At 38.4% G+C, this 13,882-nt stretch overlaps 1 long non-coding RNA gene across 1 annotated transcript in view; it reads right to left on the reverse strand.

Annotated features, from left to right (window-relative positions):
- Positions 1-1,943: 1,943 nt before the first annotated feature.
- LOC149269922 (uncharacterized) overlaps positions 1,944-13,882 on the reverse strand; it is a 47,711-nt gene continuing 35,772 nt past the window's right edge. Inside the window, exon 3 of the long non-coding RNA XR_016269548.1 lies at positions 1,944-2,046. This is a non-coding gene — a long non-coding RNA (uncharacterized LOC149269922). The remainder of the gene's footprint in view (positions 2,047-13,882) is intronic.

Below are 13,882 nucleotides of genomic sequence, written 5' to 3' on the forward strand. Positions count from 1 at the left end.
ATTTAAGGTAATCCAAGTGACAGTACACACAGGCACATTAAAACTAACAGAAGCTGTCTTATATTAGTGGAAGAGTCAAGGGGATAAATGTAATATGAAGAGATCCAAAAAGATAAACTTAATATCTAGCCATGAAATAAAGTTAGCTTGAGATGAATTCATGATTGCAACACATAATAAACGACTGAAAACTAATACTGAACTAACTCGTCTACGGACCAATTTCAATCCAACTAATTATAAACAGTCAGAGACAGAGACTTGACAGAGTTTTACTCCCAGACCTTTAAGGCGGGTTAAACGGTTTCATAAAGACAATTGGACGTATGTGAGACAACCTAGACTAAACATCCCCTTACTCCATAAAAAAGGATTGACATTTAAATACCATCCATTCTAATATGATGCACAGATATCCACAAAAGAAATTCTTTTCTAAATACGTAAATTAATTTCATGTTTGTTTGCATCCGTTCTATGTATATAATTTTATTCTGTTTGCCACTGAAACTTCTATATTATACTGTATTATATTTTGATATATTCCCTCTTCAGAGTCAAGAGATATTATTAGTTAGTTATTTTAGCTACTGAGAGATTCAGCTTGAATATTTATATATTTTCCTTCTAATTGATATCATAATAAATTTAAAATTAGTTTTTATTTGATATCAACTAATAATATATAAATAAATTTAAATATTAAAGCATAGCAAAGACACCTGGTAGCAGATTAGCTAATATTCAGCTTTGACAGACTAGAAATGTTATTTTAAAATTCGTAGAATTAATTGTATTGTCTGTCACACACACATATGAATTTAGCTTTGAAGACTCATCAAAAACTCATTAATAATTTTGCAATGTCAATTATTTTCCTGAAGTATTCGCAGAATTTGAAATCAATAATTAAATTTAGCTAAATCCTTGTATTTCTTTCGGAAATTCTAGATGGTAGCAAAATGAAAATTAGCAGCGAGCTGAGAGCTTTAATTTTTTTGTCATTTCTCTCTGTGTTATTCATCTGACTGTCTATGCTTTTTGCTCCATCTGTAATTGCAAACAAATTTTAATAAAAATGAGTTTTTGCGACAGCCTCAACAAACCAACACAGCTGTCTCTGAAACTTAATACCCAATGGCAAAGGCAGCTCTGCTGCTGTGCTGCCGGCGTACTCTGAGCATTCGACTAGTTGCAGGCTGCTTGCTTGATGCAGGTTTTCAGTTACGCAAAGGAAATGAACAAAAATGTAGCAACAAAAGTGAATTTCACATATAGATTGAAAAAAAAAGAAAAGAAAAACGAAAATGACGCAGCTGAAGAAGAGGACGACAAAGCACGCCCACGCCCACGCCCACGCCCACGACAGGATGTAAGTGCCCCGAAATGTATGCTACGCTTCTTTGCACTCAAATTCACACTCGCATTCGCATTCGCCTTTGCCTTTCCTTTGCTTTTGCCTTTACCTTTGCCTTTACTTCGCATTCTACTTCGCCTTCGCCTCAAATGAAAGCAAGTTAATTTGATTTGGAAATTTCGAAAGCGCAGTTGAGAAAGTAGGCGCAGGACGCAAACGGCGTCTCGCAGTGGGTAGCTAATAAACGTGTTGCCATTGTCGTTTGGGTGACAAAATCAGGAGAAGGCACCAGGTGAGGCACGGGGCACGCATGCAGGGAAGTCAAGTGAAAACCAGGGAAATTGAATATAACTTGATAAATCTAACAAATATGGAATGCTCTAAATGCTCGCGGTCACAGTGGGGCAAAGCAAATTCAAATACATTTCAGCTGAAATAAAAAGTGGAGTAAAAAATTCTCTATATATTCTCTACATATGTATAAGATAAAACAGAAGGAATTGTCAAAGCAAATATTAAATACATATTTAGAGTTTAGAGTTAGAGGTATAAATGTTAGCTTACCTGACTCGATTCCATCTATATCATCTCTAATTCAGACTCTGCCAAAGCGAGTGGCCTGTGGAAGGATTGTCCCAAAGAAATCAATTGAGAGGCGTCAGATTACATTAAAGTAGCATGCGAGTAGGCTATGAATGATTCATGATTAATGTATTAAATGTATATAAGTATATAGTTAATATAGAGAAAATAATTATGAACATTTACTAAAGCTAATTAATTAATACAAATTTTCCTCAATTTTTTGCTGCTTTTGCTACACTGTCCGCCTGACAGAAGGCAACCCAGCACATCCGTAAGTCAGACAACAAAACAGAAAGCAACTTTTGGCAGAACACTTCCACTTCCACTTCGCCTTCTACTTCCACTTCAATACGCCTTCGATGCGCTGCGGAGGCGCAGAGACCGAGAACGACAGCCTCGTGGCAGCTGTCAAGCGAGACAAGCTGGCGAAGTAGCTGCTTCAATATAAATAGCTAACTGTATACCTGAGCTGTGCCCCTACCCCTACCGCTACTCCGACCCTACCCCGTTCCAATATTCATGGCAACGCACCAAGCGTGCTGACAGAAGAGAAAAGTACATCAAATGTACATTAGTGCGGTAGTTAACTTATTCATGTACACACAGCCAGCAAGCCCAATGGGCTGACACGCCTCCTTTGCCACCAGCTACCACCCACACCCACCCTCCACTCCTGCCCTGCTTCATTTTCGTGCTGTTGTATCACTTTTTGACGAAAGAGAAAAGGTAAAAAAGGAACAAAAAAATGTCAAATGAAATATAATAAGGGTACAGCGGGACCCACTGGGCCCGGGGAGTATCTGCTTTATAAGCTGACTCCATTTAACTCCGACGCACTTGAAGCTCGACTCCGACGGCGCTGCGGAGTCCTCCGTCAAGTGTGTCCTTGGCGTGGCGACTTCACTGCTGTCACTGTCGGCACTTGGCGACAGACAGATAGACGGACAGACAGACGGACAGATAGAGAATTTGTTTTGAGTTGAGCTCCTGGCGCATAGTTCGCAGTTTCCAGCTCGAGTTCGAGTTGCGAGTTGGAGTTGCTGTCGGTTACCAAAGACTTTGGTAAGTATGAAATAAAGTCAAATTCCCCCCAAAAAAAGGTGAGTTCTCCGCTCCTGCTCACGGAAACCAAAGAAGAAGGAGTCCGCACAGCAGCTCCCCAGACTTTCGACTGCCTTAAATACGGCAACAGCTGCAGGTGAAAGTTTTGTCTAATTAAAAAATGCTTCTTTGGCAAGAAAACTGCGGCTTCATTTGGCTCGTCTGCCAGCTCCCTCCCGCCCACAAAACCTTCAGGTTTACAAGCAGCTTAAGGAATCAAACGGTCCAAGTTAAATCTATATTTATTATTTATGTACGACCTGGATACACCTTTCCATTGCTTGACGACGGTCTTGAACCAAATTGATCCAGATTGACAGCGGAATTGTACGAAATGTCAGTGGAAATGTTATGCTAAATGATTTATTTACTATTTTATAAGAGCAGGAAATTCATGAGAATATTGAGACGCAATAATTGAATTAAAATTTCATGTATCTAGGAGAAATCAACTACGCTGCTTTTGCTCAACTTTTCTTCTGCAGCGCCCACGCGGCGTATGCGTAATGTGACTTTGTTGCATTTGAAATATTTATGGCATATTTGAGAGCTTTGCTTCAAGTCGTGTCGTGTCTAGACTTAAAGTCAAGAGAGCCGCTGGCCAACTGGGTAAACGTAAATAATAACAGAATAATTTGTTGCTCTTCCTGCAGTGGACGTAGGCGTGGCCAATAACCTTGAAAGACCAGCAACAGCGAAGAGTCTGGCCTGGCGGCACTTAAAATGCACTCAACTAAAATGCCACAAATGTAGCAGAGGCAACAAACATCAACAGGAGCGGCCAAACGGCCAAACAGCCAGCGGGCCAATGGCCAATGGTCAACAGAGCAAAAAGGCCATTGAAGTAAACGCAAACGAAAATAAAACTGCAAATAAAATTAACACGCACATCAAAATGCAGGCAGCAACAGCAACGGAGAGCTGAGGAAATCAAGTTGTGCGAATACAAAACGACACCACTGTGAATACATTTGTATGTGCGTGTGTGTGTGTGTGTGAGGGCGAGGGCAGTCACAGCTATAGTTGAACGAATTTGCAATATAAAATAAGTAATAGAGCTTAGAATAAGATGGACTACACCAAGGGGGGTGAGCGCAGGCAGAGAAATAAATTTGTAAAAAAGATATATAATAAAAGATAGAATAAAAATGGCTAAAAAAAATTCAGATTTAATGCTAAATACCACACCATCACAGACCAGAAAAATATAAATAAGTTATTCAGTAGTTTTTCGCATAATTAAGTTGGGAAAAATTAAGTTAGATGCTCAGTTAAATATATTACAATTTTTCTCATGCTTATCGTATTATTTAAAAAACGAATTAGTATATTATTATTATTAATATAATATAATATACTTATTAAATTCAAAACTCTTTAAATTCATAACATTTTCGACTGCTGCCTTATTTTATTTGTTAACATTTTTTTTTTTTTTTTTTAATAAATTATAAAAAAAAAAGCAAGTAAGAAGACTCTAGTCGAGAATGCTCGACTGGGACATACCCTGAACCCTCTAATCTGATATTCTAATCAGTCTGCACTTCTTTTCGGCACACATACATACACACGTACGTATTATAACGCGCTCTGCTAACTGTGCAATAAGCAGCGACTGCGCTTGGGCTGCGCTGCAGTGTGGGCAACATTATAAGAATTTATTTGTTGAATAATTTAATTTCTAGACGTGAAACTTTCAGAACATAATCATAATGTTCAAATGTATGAACATTAAAAAGCACAAGTATCTAGTGTTTGAAATACGCTTTTCACAAAGGTGAGGGTGAAGGGGTGGAAATAGGAGTGGGGGGTAAATTACAACAAAAATCTAAACTGTATAAAATATATATAGGTCCACATTTAAAATTTGGAAGCTCTAGCTTTAAAGGTGTAGAATATATAATTAAATAACTAGCTTTCTATAAGGTTTTTAATCGATAATAAAATATCGAGAGTAGTTATCGATATTTAGAGAAAAACTTAACAAAACCATTATCCCTGATTTCCTATTTTCAATGGGTTCAGGGTATTAAAATATTGATTTGCGTTTATGGATCAAATCAATTTGTATTCGTGATGAAAGCCAAATGTTGTAAGCATTCAATCCCCAACGATTTAAGTTCAATGAATAATACTCAACATAAAAAGTCCATAGAATTTATCAAGCCAAAAATTATAAAAAATAGTTTTTAATTTTGCTTTGATAAATAAATTTATTATTAATTCCCAAACAAATACAATAATTTCTTCAATCCATACAAATATTTTAAACCCAACTACAGCTGCAGGCTGAGGACGCATTTTGTAGCATTTGTTTTCTATATATATATATATATATATATATATATATATATATATAAATGAACATTTTTTTTTTTTTTTTCAAAATTATACTTGTTTTATAAATTATAAAATATAGAAAAGAAATATGTTAAAAATTGAAGTTTTCAGAAATGAATAAATCAGTTGTTTTGCTCAACATTTGAAACATCGTTATAAATATCTATGCAAGAATGAACATTTTATAAAACATCATCAAACCGCATCTCTTAATAATTAAATGGCATTAAATGCAGAAGGATGCAGAAGTCCAGAAAGCGAAATGAGCCTTGAGAATGACTTGATCAAACAGGAATATAAGTGTGTGAATATATAATTAATTCAAGCACAAAGAGCAGCAAGTTCTACTTGTTAAACTTCACTCTACCGCACCTCTTTAAAAGTCAATCAAGTACTTCAAATTTAATATCGAAAACCCTTAATTATTATCATTTCATGTTTTTCCTTTTTTTTTTATACTCATTCACGAAAGTGAATCAGTATATTGGTTTTGTGCAATGTCCGTCTTGCTGTCCGTCCGTCTGTCCGTCTGTCCGTCTGTCCGTCCGTCCGTCTGTCCGTCTGTCCGTCTGTCCGTATGAACGCAATCTATTTCGGCGCTATTGAAGCTAGAGACTTGAAATTTGGAACACATACTCGTGTATATCTCCGATTTATAAAGTGTTAAAATTTTCCCGATCCGCCCACTAGGGGCGTGGCAAATCGGAAAATGCATTTTCCGATATACCAGAAATCATGTTTGTTGAAGAGCTAGAAAGCTGAAACTTGGTATGTAGGTCCGCGTTGACCACCCAAGATCACAAGCTATGGCGGATATATCTACGCCCATTGGGGGCGTGGCAAATCGGATAAAACTGTATCTCCTAAAGTTGTAAACCTAGAATGCTGAAATTTTGCACGTCAGCTAATGGTATGATTCTATAAAGTCTGAAGATAAATTATAAGTCTACGCCCGTTGGGGGCGTGGCAAATCGGACCTGAAGATATAGTGATTTTTTAAATTCTCCTATATTTTGGACACTATTGATGGCAGAGACCTCAAATTTTGTATATATACTCGGACTGATCACCCAAGACCAAAAATTTTGTCGAATATATGTCCGCCCACAGGGGGCGTGGCAAACCGCAAAAGTTTATATCTCCTAAAGTATAATAGCTAGAAGCTTCAAATTTGGATAGTTGAGTTACTGGTAGCCTCCTCTATCGATTCCCCGATTTTTACGCCTCTTTAGGGGCGTGGCATATCGAAAAATACCCTGTAATTTTCACATTTTTTTAGGGTAAGCATTCAAACTTTGCAGTTAGGGTAACGTTATCTCTTTCTAAAAACTGACCAAAAATGAGGTGTCTACGCCCAGTTGGGGCGTGGCAAATCGGAAAAACCTGTATATTATACAGTATTAGAACGAAACTTAACTACTAAATTGTTGATGGGATGTGAATGAGTATTCCGCAGTCGGTAACGCCCGACTGCAACGTTCTTACTTGTTTTTTTTTTTTTTTTTTCTTCACTTGCCACAACTTATGAAATTTGGATGCATATTAAATTGAATTGGCAAGTGTTTTTCTTTTTTGCCTTTTTTATCAACCCAATGCCATCATGCATTCCCCCGTCCCGCTCCGTCTGTCATTTTACCAGCCCGCTCACATTGCCCGTTGCCCTTATCGCTGCAATATACATTATGCAGTGCCTGCAAGAGCAAATTTATTTAAGTTAAAAGTCAACACACACACCCGCACACACACTCACACACATTCAGTCGCCCCCCGCACATTTGCACACGTAATGTCATACTTGCTGCCCTGCCCGGACCCCCAAATGGCAGGGCCACGCCCATTTACTTTGGCAACGCCATAAAGTATACAATGGCATTGGTAATAAACCGCAACGCGTCATTGGCACTCGCTGCCCTCACCCTCTCTCTCAGCCTCTCTCTCGCCTGCACCTTTCCAGGCCTGTGGCCAGGCGAGCGGCTGGCTCGCTCCGTTGGCCTTTGTATAACGTCCTGTGCGTCCTGTTTGCCCTGGGAGATGTCTCGCCTCCACAAAATTATGCTACACACATACACACACATACACGCGCACACACAGCAACTGAACATACAACGCTTTTGTGTCCAACTTATTGACGCGCTGACTGACTTCAACTTCGAGCCGAGCTGACTTCAATGCATACGGACGACGTTGATGCCGCCGGCTGCTTGGCTAACTGCCTGGCTGGCTGACTCGGCTGACTGGACTGACTGGGCGGACGCGCTGGCTCCCGGGGCTGATGGCTGGGCCGATTGTGCAACTTCCTGATGGCCACGCTCCATGGCGTTAATGCTTGCCCATATATAGTCTTTCTATATAATGCATAACATTTTGCCCGCCAGACGCTGCCAGATACAGTTTCCCTTACCACCCCCTAACCCCATTTCACTCCGCCCCTTCGCCCCTTCGCTCCATCAGCTCCTTTGTTGGCCATTCAAGGTGTTGATATAGGCGTTGGCTTCCACTGCAGCGACTGCCACTGCAGCAGCTCCTGCATTTCGTGTTGTTTGTTTGTTTGATTATTGATTGGGCACTCAGCTGAAAAACAGGAAGACATACAGGCCGAACAGGTGATTTTCACCAACTATCGGCTGTTCATCGTTGGCCTTGAGGCTCCACGTTGCAATACAAGACGCAGACATTCAGCTCCAAGTTTACATTTATCTAATCTTTGCCCTCGATTGAAATATATACATACATTTATGTATTACATACATATTGTTTGTGCTTTATTTCTCTTGAACAATATTTAACAATTATACTAAAATTTTAATACAAATTTATTGTTATGGTTAGCTACTGCTTAGCTGAGCTATTTTTAATATTTGGTAGTCAATGACTTTCTCGGTTTTTTGTTTTCTTTGTCAAAATTTTTATTTATAAATAAAGTGTAGAAGGAAAAGCTTGAGGAATGGAATTTAATTGTGTATGAGATTCCCTTTTTTCTTCCCTTACTATAGTATCGTATTAGTAATTCACCAATACTTTCCGAGCCGCAATGCGAAAAGTTTGATAAATAAATAAATATCCCACTCTCTCTCTCTCTTTCTCTCTCTCTTTCTCTCTCTCTCTCTCTCTCTCTCTCTCTCTCTCTCTCTCTCTCTCTCTATCACTCTAACCTTCACTCAGTTACTCACTAATGAGTGTTTTCTCTCTCTCTCTCTCTCTCTCTCTATCTTTATCTATCTATCTACCTATATACCTATCTATCTCTATCCCTCTCTTTATTTCTTTCTTTATCTGTCACTCTTCGTCACTTTTTCAATATCATTTTCTACTTTCTTTTGAGATTTCAAAGATCTTGTTGAAATTATACACTCATTATTTTAGTAAAAAATCTATTTTTTTCGCTTATAATGCATAATGCTGAAACGGTAATAGTTTAAGAAGTTAGATCCGGCAGCTCTCTGAAATTGTCATTCACATATTAGTGGCTGTTTAATTATAGAGAGTAGAATAAATATTATAAATTAATACTAATGTAAGAATTAAAGAATTAAAATATAATATTTAATGGCTTAACACGAATATGAAATAGATCTCCGCGCAGCGCCTTTAGGATGTGAGTATCATTTATCAAAATGCTCACACAGGCTTACAAGTCGATAAGCTGCGATCTACTTTTATTTGTCTAGCAATTTCTCATGATTATTATATCAAGTTTCTCAATAAAATATAGAAATTCGAGCTCTGCCAACAGCAGAAGCTCAGTTAGTTCCATAAAACTTCAGTAGACACGCCCAATTTTTAACACAGACATATTCGATTGAGTTGCCCATTTATGAAGACAGTTTTTTAATACTAATGTGTGAGCAACTTATGTCGTGTAGCCGCAGAGCCTGCACTCGGCAACTGTGTTGCATACTTCATCAGTTTAACAGTCTCATAAAGTCTCCCACACGCGATTTACCATCGATTCAATGAACTATTCATTCACATTGGCGGAAGTTTTTCGCACGGCTCTCTGCATGCACAACTTCAACTGCAGCTACCACGCCCACTTCCACGCCCACTGCCACTGCCACTCGCACTTCAGTTTTAGCTACAGCTTCTACTTCATTGTCATCGTCAAAGTAGCACTAACGGCATTATGCAAGCGGCGCCTCAAGTGTCCTTGTCGTGTTCATGCATGTCACTTCGATCACTTCACAGATTTAATCAACTACCCGGCCAAAAGCTTACCCAGCCCCCTTCTCTCCGCTGTCCCATGCATAGCTGCATACGCTGCGGGCGCATTATGATGTGATGTGCTCTATTATATTCATATTTTATAGCTACTTACATTTTACTACTACCCGGGCGCTAACCCAACCAACTGCCAACAGCCAACTGCCAGCTGCCAGCTTCTGTTACTGCTTCTTCTTCTCTCTCTCTCTCTCACTTCTTTCTTTCTTATGTGTTTCTTTCGCTTTTTATTTTTATTTAGAGCTTGTATTTTGTGTTGCCTCGTTCTTTTCTGTGTGGCTTCCATTGTTGTGCAAATATTTTTTAGCTTGGCGGCACTTTACACGCCTCTTTCGCCTCCTTTTTTTATTTTTGCCTTTCCTCTATCGTCGTGTAAATCTTTGCAGCAAGCGCTTGTCTCTCCCTCCCTCTCTCTCTCTCTCTCTCTGTCTCTCTCTCCCTCGCTCACAGCCTATCCAAAAGTGCTGCCTGTCTACTTTTGTTGCCTGTCAGCCATCCAGTGGGTGTGCATTTGTGTCTGTGTGTGTGTGCGCGTGTGCTTTTAACATGTCTTTTGTCATTTTTCTAGTTTATTATTATATTTTCTTGCACTCACACACACACACACACACCAGCACACGCATACCAAGACGAACCTCGTCCACGTCCATTTGGCGCTATGCTTCATAAAAATGCATCAACCGCAAATTTTTTGTGCTGCCTTTATGATGTGCCTGCCTGCAGTCCTGCCTGTCTGCAGTCCTGCCTGCATTTCACCCGGCTGTCTGTGTCTATGCTCATGTCCTGCAGGCGCTGGCAGGACACGCTCTTTGTTGCAACTGCCGCCAGTTGTGGCTACTTTTGCAATGCAATTGGCGCTCTAAATTCCATTACTCCCGCATTGCCCACTACACGCTGGGCAATTTTCTTAAATTTGATTGAGCAGACAGAAAAAAAAAGTTCGCTGCCCAAAGCGAAAATTTCCTTTTAGCTAAATTCTATGAAAGATATTGGTACAAAAAAGATTGCCGTATATAAATATGTATATATAAATAAAAAATTGAAGAAAATAAATTCCTGTGTATATTACATAATATTTAAATAAAGATCTATAAGAAATAAATGCCTGTGGATATTATATAATATTATATGAATGGAAAAAAAGTGTATATATAATTTAAATGAAGATCTATGATTATAATAAATGTTATATTCATACAAATCTTAAAAAATACCTAAGATTATATCTTTTTAGATTATATCACTTTTTAGCTATATGTACAATTAAGAAATAATTAAATAATATATTTAATATTTTTAAAGTCTGAACTTAATTTTTTTATTTTTATTTTCTAAAATATATTTTTATATTATTTATCCAATATTCCAGCTGCTTAGCTCAATAAGTTTAAAAATTTTAATTTTAGTAATAAAAACAGAATAACTGAATAATAATTTAAATTTAAAAATATATATATTTATTTATTTTATTTATATGGGACACTTTATCAATTGATCAATCGTTGTATTTAACATTTTTAATTATTTATTTTGTTTATGTTTAGTTATTGTTATTCTTTTTTTTTTATGAAGTATTTTGGCGTATGGGGGTATCAAATTTTAATTAAAGAAATTTATATACATATTTTACTATGAAATATTATTAAAGAGTTGAGCTTGTCAGGGTATGCTGAGGATTTGACGTTTTATTGTATTTTCATACTCGAGACTGTCGTGTATCGTGAGAGAATTATTATCAAATTTCCATTCGTTCGATTGTGATAGGCACTGAGAGTAAATGACTGCCACGCCTCTAAAGAGTTGTAAAACTGGATTCTGCATCAAATATAATATTTGAAACAAGCTTAAGGGCATTCATGATATGATGGCAAAATTTATTGAACATTCCGACAGCTGCGTGTTATCGATAACGTAAACAACTCTAGCAAAAGAGCTATCGATTGATTGGCCAACCTTAGCTTGCGGTATTCTTGGAAATACTCTGATTCATTTCAATCTTTTGAGTTGAGCTAGTAACAAAAGTTAGTTCTCTAAGTTCTTTGCATTCATTGTGAGTGCTGATAATGCAATTGCAGTTAAACCCGATGCCGCAGCTGGTTTATTAGCATTGGAAGTTGAAGAAGTGAGCTCAACTGGCGCCTCTGAGTGACCTGAATCGCGATTGCATCCTCCACTCCAGCTCGAAGCTAATGCGCATTGACAGAACAGCGGCGCCTTATGTGGCCAATGTGCAGATACGCTCATGGGCGGGGACATGGATAAAGAGGTAGGCAGGGCGTTAGGTGGGGCGGGGAGCACGCCTGCCTTTTTGCAGCTGTAATCAATATGCAAACAAACCATTTGCCACAATAATTACAAAGTAATGCAGCGTCCGGCGTGAAATGTAAAAATAAAAGGCAGCTGCTCGCATCCAATGATGACTTTGCCCCGAGCCGAGCGGGCTGGAGAGCAAAAGCTGAAGCTTTCACTTATGGTGGGCTAAATCGAGGCCAGCGCCATCGTCAGCACCAACGTCAACGACAGACCCTGGCTCTGATGATGCCCATGCGCGAGCCAATGATGAAGCAATTAATTTGCAATTAAATCGATGATGCAATTGCAAATAAGCGCAGCGAAAAAGAAGCGACTGCAAATTGTGGAAAAAAATCAACTGCTGGGAAGAGACAATGCTGAATAGCTGAGGCCCTAACGACTATTGAATGCTCTAGAGTTGAATGGGATGTGATTTATACGTAACTAATTGACTTCTCTATATTTATGAAAAGAGTGTGCAAATATATTTAGTATTTGGGCAGGTTATAATTAAAATTAAAATATATTTTTAAAATTATACAAATATGTTATTAATAATTATTTTTTTATTTGTTTTAGCAGTAAAAATATTACATAATTCAGTATTGATATATAATATAAATATAAAATATAAAACAAAATATAAAATATAAAATATAAAATATAAAATATAAAATATAAAAATAAATTATAAAATTTAAAATATAAAATATAAAATATAAAATATAAAATATAAAATATGAAATATAAAAAATAAAAATTAAAATACAAAATATTATTTTGTATTATCCTGATGCGTTGCAGAGCATTCGAGATATCAATATAAACTCCGATGCAGCTCATGCAAAGGGCGGAAAAGTGGCAAAATTAATGTCCACACATATACACACACATACACACTCTCACACACGCACACGCACATGGACATACAACAAATGTTGGCACGCACAGTGGTGCGAATGATGTTACGGTCAGTGAGGCGTTGGCTTCGGCTGCCAACAACAAATAGTGCAGGCCGACTTTACGCTGAGGCTGATGCGCATTTTGCACGCTGTTTGCATCAGCGACGAAACTGCAAATCGATCAGAGAGGCGTGCTGGGGCATGGGCGTGGCCAGGCTGTGCTGGTTTGCTGTGTGGAGTTTGCGTTTTTCCATCAACTTTGGCGGTTATTCAATTAAAAATTACTTTATTTGTAATTAAATCGTTTGGCACGCTCACCAGCTGGGCGACCGGCTACCCGCCCGCTCACCACACGTCCTGCAGCTGCGGCGGCCATGCTGCATTACCATATCCTCTTTTTTGTTGTGCTTATTGTATATATATATGTGCATATATATATGTGCATATAGTAAAGCAACGTTTTGTTAGAAAATCGCTTCGGCTGCATTTTAAAATGCAATTTGTTGGGCACATGATATTCTGCGCCGTTTTTTTTTTTTCCTATCGACGCCTCTCGTGGCTGGCACACAAATCACGGCAATTTATTTATGACACTATTTACAATAACGGGGCGCCAGGATTGAGCAGAGACAGCAGCAGCAGCAGGAGCAGCAGCAGCAGCAGGAGCAGCAGCAGCTGCCAGGCGCCTCAATATGTAGAGAAGAGCATACACATTATAGCAGCTAAGAGACAGCAGCAGGAGTATCTTCTTCTTCTCAGTTGTCCTGCTACTCCGCCTCCTGCTCTTTCACCTACATCTGCTGGCTGGTTCCACGTGCACTCTACTTAAATAACAATTTCAATATATTGAAATTTACTTTGTCACATGAAAGCTAAACAGCTTGCACTCAGCGTCAGTCACGAAGCAATACACAAGACTTGCCCAGCTCCAAGCTACGAGCTGCCCACCAGCCCCCCTTAACCACCAACTCAACTATGTGACTCGCTACCCATCCGCTCGGCGTCCCTTGCCACCGAGCGGAAAGTGTTGGAAAAGTGCTGCCATTGCAGGTTTTCATTTTATGCTATTTACATTTTCATATTTTGC

The sequence above is a fragment of the Drosophila arizonae genome, chromosome 3 (assembly GCF_054131065.1).
Source record: "Drosophila arizonae isolate 15081-1271.41 chromosome 3, UAZ_ARI_1.0, whole genome shotgun sequence".
NCBI classification, from domain to species: Eukaryota; Metazoa; Arthropoda; class Insecta; order Diptera; family Drosophilidae; genus Drosophila; species Drosophila arizonae.